Source organism: Physella acuta, unplaced genomic scaffold (assembly GCF_028476545.2).
Source record: "Physella acuta isolate Inbredline_101_S28 unplaced genomic scaffold, ASM2847654v3 ptg000642l, whole genome shotgun sequence".
Lineage (NCBI taxonomy): Eukaryota > Metazoa > Mollusca > Gastropoda > Physidae > Physella > Physella acuta.
Genome location: NW_026732161.1, coordinates 368,017 through 376,454, shown reverse-complemented (window position 1 = coordinate 376,454; position 8,438 = coordinate 368,017). Strand labels below are relative to the sequence as shown.

The 8,438-nt window shown below is 34.7% G+C and overlaps 1 long non-coding RNA gene across 1 annotated transcript; it reads left to right on the top strand.

Moving 5' to 3' along the window:
• Nucleotides 1–2,422: 2,422 nt before the first annotated feature.
• On the top strand, nt 2,423–5,573 carry LOC131948385 (uncharacterized). The gene is made up of 6 exons (XR_009388003.1): nt 2,423–2,474; nt 2,968–3,063; nt 3,636–3,704; nt 4,344–4,378; nt 4,473–4,556; nt 5,349–5,573. It is a non-coding gene; the product is annotated as an uncharacterized LOC131948385 (long non-coding RNA).
• The last annotated feature ends 2,865 nt before the right edge of the window (nt 5,574–8,438 follow it).

Here is an 8,438-nt window from a genome sequence, read left to right as displayed (position 1 = left end):
CATGATACATGATACATGATACATGATACATGATACATGATACATGATACATGATACATGATACATGATACATGATACATGATACATGATACATGATACATGATACATGATACATGATACATGATACATGATACATGATACATGATACATGATACATGATACATGATACATGATACATGATACATGATACATGATACATGATACATGATACATGATACATGATACATGATACATGATACATGATACATGATACATGATACATGATACATGATACATGATACATGATACATGATACATGATACATGATACATGATACATGATACATGATACATGATACATGATACATGATACATGATACATGATACATGATACATGATACATGATACATGATACATGATACATGATACATGATACATGATACATGATACATGATACATGATACATGATACATGATACATGATACATGATACATGATACATGATACATGATACATGATACATGATACATGATACATGATACATGATACATGATACATGATACATGATACATGATACATGATAGATGATACATGATACATGATACATGATACATGATACATGATACATGATACATGATACATGATACATGATACATGATACATGATACATGATACATGATACATGATACATGATAGATGATACATGATAGATGATACATGATAGATGATACATGATACATGATACATGATACATGATACATGATACATGATAGATGATACATGATACATGATACATGATACGTGATACGTGATACATGATACATGATACGTGATACGTGATACGTGATACGTGATACGTGATACGTGATACGTGATACGTGATACGTGATACGTGATACGTGATACGTGATACGTGATACGTGATACGTGATACGTGATACGTGATACGTGATACGTGATACGTGATACGTGATACGTGATACGTGATACGTGATACGTGATACGTGATACATGATACGTGATACGTGATACGTGATACATGATACATGATACATGATACGTGATACGTGATACGTGATACGTGATACATGATACATGATACATGATACATGATACATGATACATGATACATGATACATGATACATGATACATGATACATGATACATGATACATGATACATGATACATGATACATGATACATGATACATGATACATGATACATGATACATGATACATGATACATGATACATGATACATGATACATGATACATGATACATGATACATGATACATGATACATGATACATGATACATGATACATGATACATGATACATGATACATGATACATGATACATGATACATGATACATGATACATGATACATGATACATGATACATGATACATGATACATGATACATGATACATGATACATGATACATGATACATGATACATGATACATGATACATGATACATGATACATGATACATGATACATGATACATGATACATGATACATGATACATGATACATGATACATGATACATGATACATGATACATGATACATGATACATGATACATGATACATGATACATGATACATGATACATGATACATGATACATGATACATGATACATGATACATGATACATGATACATGATACATGATACATGATACATGATACATGATACATGATACATGATACATGATACATGATACATGATACATGATACATGATACATGATACATGATACATGATACATGATACATGATACATGATACATGATACATGATACATGATACATGATACATGATACATGATACATGATACATGATACATGATACATGATACATGATACATGATACATGATACATGATACATGATACATGATACATGATACATGATACATGATACATGATACATGATACATGATACATGATACATGATACATGATACATGATACATGATACATGATACATGATACATGATACATGATACATGATACATGATACATGATACATGATACATGATACATGATACATGATACATGGTATAAGCTGATCGTTGAGGGTAGAGGTGAGTGGAGGGGGTGTGTGAAAAACCAGGAAGAAATAACAAAATCATTAAATTCCCGTAAACTCCCCCCCCCCCCCCCTCACCTCCAAGTTTTTGTTAGAGAATATCAAAGCACTAAAATGATCTGGCATTTGCGGCGGTAGCCCATCACCCCCTACCCCCCTCCCCCCAAAGGCAATAAGCGGCTGTTGGTCATGTTTTACCACGTCCTACGACCAAATTTGGTATTAAATGTCGCAACTCACCAAAACACAATTTGCCACGTATCCAATCAATCACATTATGCAATCACCAAGACCTGCGATTGGCTGAGAAAGCCAAAATTTTAAAATCATCTGATTGGTTGTTGACTTTTAGTGAAATGTATATAACAGGCCGTTTGTATACTGATAAGTTACCTCAAGCCAACCTTCCATCGCTTGTAAGTCATGGCTGTTTTTTTTTATTTTTTAATAAAATTTTTTTTGACTGAGACTAGGTTATGTCGACAATTTTTATTTTACTTTGATTTTTATTTTGTTTTCAACACAGTACACGGAAAGTTTACTGTTTATTTTTGTTTTCAGGGAATGTATTATTTGAGTATCCGATAACAAATTTTTATTGATCACTGATTGTTAGATAAATACAAACATAATGTTAACGCTAAGCCTTGCACCAACCCATTACTCTGTTTTTGGATCCTTTAACATGTTTACAATGCTACTAATACACCTATTTTCTGAAAAGTCTTTTTCGGTCAATGGTAATACCTATTCTTCAAATTCTTTTTTAAATACCTGTGTAATAAGTTTTAATTTTAATTAATTTTACGAAGCTCTATGAGTCTATAGAGTAAATCATGCAGGCCTATGTTTACGTTTTTGTTTTCATAAAAAAAGAATGTGTTATAATTATTCATTATTGAGTTTCAGTTTCAGAAGAAAATAACCCAACCGTGAACATGTCTTTTGGAAAACTTGCTCTATTTCTGGCCGCTTTGTTGATTTTCAGCATAAGTTACGCTGACGGTTAGTTAAAGTTATTAAATTAATTAAATGATTCATGTGTATTGAATATTTTTCTTAAGCGCCCAACACTTTAAAAAAAAATCTTGAATTTTTAAAATTGTTTATACATTCGAACCTTGCTATTAAAACACTAAGACACTAAAACACTAACACTAAAACATTTTTTTTAGATGCTAATCTGTGTACTAAGTAGAATCAGTGTTTCTTTCAGTCATTTTTCTCCTTGGAGAGTGAGGGTGGATGGGATTAAATCCATTTAAAAAACAGAGCAGAAGTGAATTTATAACATATTTGATCACATAAATACCACAAAAATGAGAATGTTCGAGTTTTGTCCAAAAGCAAAATATGGAGCTACTGACTCACTAAGTTAAAAAAGCCATTGGACACACTGTATTTCAAACACCATATCTTTATTAATATATATATATATATATATATATATATATATGTTTATAAGATTTATCCCCACTCGATAGAGTATTTCTAAGGAGAACGTTATTAATGTATGTATACTAATGTACAGTAAAGCTCCTGTTTGCCAATTTGTTTTTTGTTTTTCTATTTTTTAGCACAAGCAGCTGCAACAACATCAACAACATCAACAACAACATCAACAACAACAACCGCTCCGGTGATACGTAATTAAAAAAATTATATACCTAAATTTGAATAATTAACAGGCTTTATTATGGAAGCTAATAAATTAGATTTTTAGATTTTATTTCATTAAACTATTTTATTTGTTTTAGGTAGTTGATGTATTATGTTTTTGACTAAGGTAAACTGTGCGGTCTAACGTTATCCGGGCTTGAAAAATGGAAGGTGTCTATACATATACGTACCTAAATCAGAGTGGCAGGTTACCTGGGAGAGTGGGGGGGGGGGGGGATAAAAATCTGACGAAAGACATCTTTGCCAAGATTTTTATTGAAATGTCTCAATTCTATATCATTTTGCGGGTTGCCTGGTTTAAGAATACTGCTAAAGCTGTACAAGGAAGAAGAAAAGAAAGACTAGAAGAGAAAGATTGAGGCAGATGTAGTAGAGTTGCTATCTCTCTTGACTGCGGAATATAAAGGGAAGGTGTTGTCAACACTTAGCCCAGCCATTAGCCATCTGGGTGAACTCGGATTCGAACTTGAGACTCGATCTAGAAGCCTATCGCTCTACCACTTAGGCCACAAAGTCCAATGTTGTAAATTGTAAACTTTGCTTAAATATGTGATCATTAATTAATTTTTTTTTCTTATCACCCTCCCATGCCCCATACCAAACAGCTTCTGTCATCAATCAAGCTACAAGCCTTTTCACGGTAACATTGTTTCTAATTATGGCTAATTAACAAATAAATAAACGCCTATTCCTATTATAAGTAATAAAATGTTTTTTTTTCTTTATCTTACAAGGCTCAATTGAACTTAATCTCGCAGCTACTAAAGGCATTTACCAACCTGTTTGGTGGCTTGGGGAAGTAGTAATGCATAAAACAGGTAATTATTGAAACAAGATACGTATTGTAATATACACACTGAAATCTGTAGAGAATATTTGATTTAAAATATAATGTCACTTATAAGCACATTAGATCCAGATATATCAACATTATATATATATATATATATATATATATATATATATATATATATATATATATATATATATATATAAAATATATTTACACCTACCATATTTATATCATTATATTAATGATTAGATAATTATATATATATATATATATATATATATATATATATATATATATATATATTTAAATAAATTATATATATATATATATATATATATATATATATATATATATATATATATATATATATATATATATATATATATATATATATATATATATATATATATAAAATAGATAAACACTTTGGTTCTGCACCATCACCATATATCTGAACATGTAAATACCATAGATCCACCACACATCAACCTTATACCTCTACTCCACATCAACATCACCCATCAATACTATACATCCGCCACACATTAATTAAAAATCGTCGTGGTATTTCAATACACGAAAGCAAAAATTGAGCTGATAATGCTCCTAGGAAAAGTTTTTTTTTTTAATTTTTATATCATCATTTATTCACATTTACATGTATTGAATATTTTACACAATTGTAAAATATGACAGATGTACACATTTGTCTATATTTAGCTGAATGATATCTTACACTATTCGGTCTAAACTAGCTCTAATTATAACCATAGCTTGATTATAAACGTAATGTAAAAATTGATTGTTTTACTTTCAGCAGTAAACTTCAAGTCGGTCTGACTATGAAGAACCAACTCAACGTTTGTGATTTCTTCAAATCTGAAATATCAACCCACACTTTCCTTACACAGTGAAATTTCAATGACTTATTCTAAATATTTTTAAAAAGTACTATTGCTCGTCTTTGTAACCCTAAAAAAAAAAAAAGATCTCGGAAAGATATTAAAATGTCGTATATTTTATTCATTTACATTCAGTAAAGTATCTATTCAGATCAACTTTTTGTTTTGTTATATTGCATGAGTACACATGAACTGTGACTGTGGTGTATATTTCTGTATGTATTGCACGTGTATATTTCTTTAATATGAATCAAATTTACTCGTGGTTACCCCTTGTGTGTATTATCATTATCATCACAGGGGTCGGCGTGGTCGAGTCGGTAAAGCTGGCGGTCGCTAAACCGAAAAGTCTCGAGTTTGATCCCTCGTGCAGATGAGGCTCTATATCTGGAGACAGCCACTCTAGGAGCGACAACTGTAGTCGTTTTTGGAAAAAAGAAAGAAAAACAAAAGCAATCTGAAATAACAGATTGACAAACAACCACTACCTTTAACGACGCTACCATGCCGACCCCAGGGCGTCCGTGATTCACCCCATATCTTGGATGAGCTGCATGCTAACTCTAGTTTTGCAAAATAAAATGTTCCAGACGTGCGGCTAGTCAAATACATCGTGTTTAAAAAACAAAAATAATCTATCATGTTTGTACAGAAATTCAATATTAAATACGACGTAGTATACACCGCCATCTAGTTGTTTTATTTTTATTTTCTGCTTATCAGCAATTCATAATTTGTGAATTTAAGACTACCCCCCCCCCCCCTCCGCCCCCCCCTCTCCCGCCCAGTGAAAGCGACCGTTTACAGACAAAGAAAAGATCTATCAGAAATTGTTACCTCCCTACCGTTTCAAATAGTTTAATACTAAATTATCTGCCCCTAATAGCCGTCACTAACCCGGCTCTACGATTGTAAACATTTAGCGTGAACCACAGCTCACCCGACAGGCGGGGATGAGGGTGGTGGCTAAGCTGCGTGGTGTTTTCTATGGTCTTGATGAAGAGAATTATATATATAGATGCACAACAACCTTTAAAAAAAGTTGTGTACACAAATTGATTAACACAAAATGTGAAGTTTGTGACACACCCAGAATTCTGAGTTACTGAACTTTTTCCTTAGAACACCGCTTTTCTTATGATATATTTTCTACGTACATATGCGGTTGTGGTCTTTAAAAATCCCGGTAGGCGCTAAGTAACGGTGCTGTAATATTCATATTATAGTTTTAAAAAATAAATTGTTGAAAATGTGGGGTTCAGGGGCCCTTTAAAAAAAATAGTATTACAAAAACCGTTATTTTAAAAATAAATTATGAACATAACAGAACATTGTATGAAATGAAAATACACAGTTAAAGCAGTTGTGTTACAAGGAAGATATGAGTGAGCTAGTCTAGTACACACTAACACACTAACATACAAGCTGACACACTACACATTCAAGGGACAATCAAAGGGATATGACTTTGAAATGTATAATACAAAGGGACGTAACAATAACCAACAAGACATAACGTAATAAAGTCTTATTAGAAACCGATAGCACAAGGTTTTTATTGATATATTTGAGATTCCCTCCAATAGAATTAAATGTATTAAATTTTCTACGTTCGTAATTGTAGTTGTATTATCCCTAACACGGAGCAAGGACGTAATGAATGTCGTACGACATAGGTATAAGGACAAACCAACATAACTCTTTGAGGGTTAATGTAACAAAGTAGGTTCAATATCTGTTTATCTTGTCCTCCTTACAACCAACCGTCACCTCCAACTGTCCTCCGCATCATCCCTACACATCTCCTTTCTACCGCTCACAACACACCCTTCTGTCACTCGACCAGTCGCTTCCCTTGTTACCGTCGTTCACCCTATACAACAACATACACGTCATCACTACAACGCTGTCACTCGACCAGTCGCTTCCCTTGTTACCGTCGTTCACCCTATACAACAACATACACGTCATCACGACAACGCTGTCACTCGACCAGTCGCTTCCCTTCTTACCCTCGTTCACCCCATACAACAACATACACGTCATCACTACAACGCTGTCACTCGACCAGTCGCTTCCCTTGTTACCGTCGTTCACCCCATACAACAACATACACGTCATCACTACAACGCTGTCACTCGACCAGTCGCTTCCCTTGTTACCGTCGTTCACCCCATACAACAACATACACGTCATCACTACAACGCTGTCACTAGACCAGTCGCTTCCCTTGTTACCGTCGTTCACCCTATACAACAACATACACGTCATCACTACAACGCTGTCACTCGACCAGTCGCTTCCCTTGTTACCGTCGTTCACCCCATACAACAACATACACGTCATCACTACGACGCTGTCACTCGACCAGTCGCTTCCCTTGTTACCGTCGTTCACCCCATACAACAACATACACGTCATCACTACGACGCTGTCACTCGACCAGTCGCTTCCCTTGTTACCGTCGTTCACCCTATACAACAACATACACGTCATCACTACAACGCTGTCACTCGACCAGTCGCTTCCCTTGTTACCCTCGTTCACCCCATACAACAACATACACGTCATCACAACGCTGTCACTCGACCAGTCGCTTCCCTTCTTACCCTCGTTCACCCCATACAACAACATACACGTCATCACTACAACGCTGTCACTAGACCAGTCGCTTCCCTTGTTACCGTCGTTCACCCTATACAACAACATACACGTCATCACAACGCTGTCACTCGACCAGTCGCTTCCCTTGTTACCGTCGTTCACCCCATACAACAACATACACGTCATCACTACAACGCTGTCACTCGACCAGTCGCTTCCCTTGTTACCGTCGTTCACCCTATACAACAACATACACGTCATCACTACAACGCTGTCACTCGACCAGTCGCTTCCCTTGTTACCGTCGTTCACCCTATACAACAACATACACGTCATCACAACGCTGTCACTCGACCAGTCGCTTCCCTTGTTACCGTCGTTCACCCTATACAATAACATAC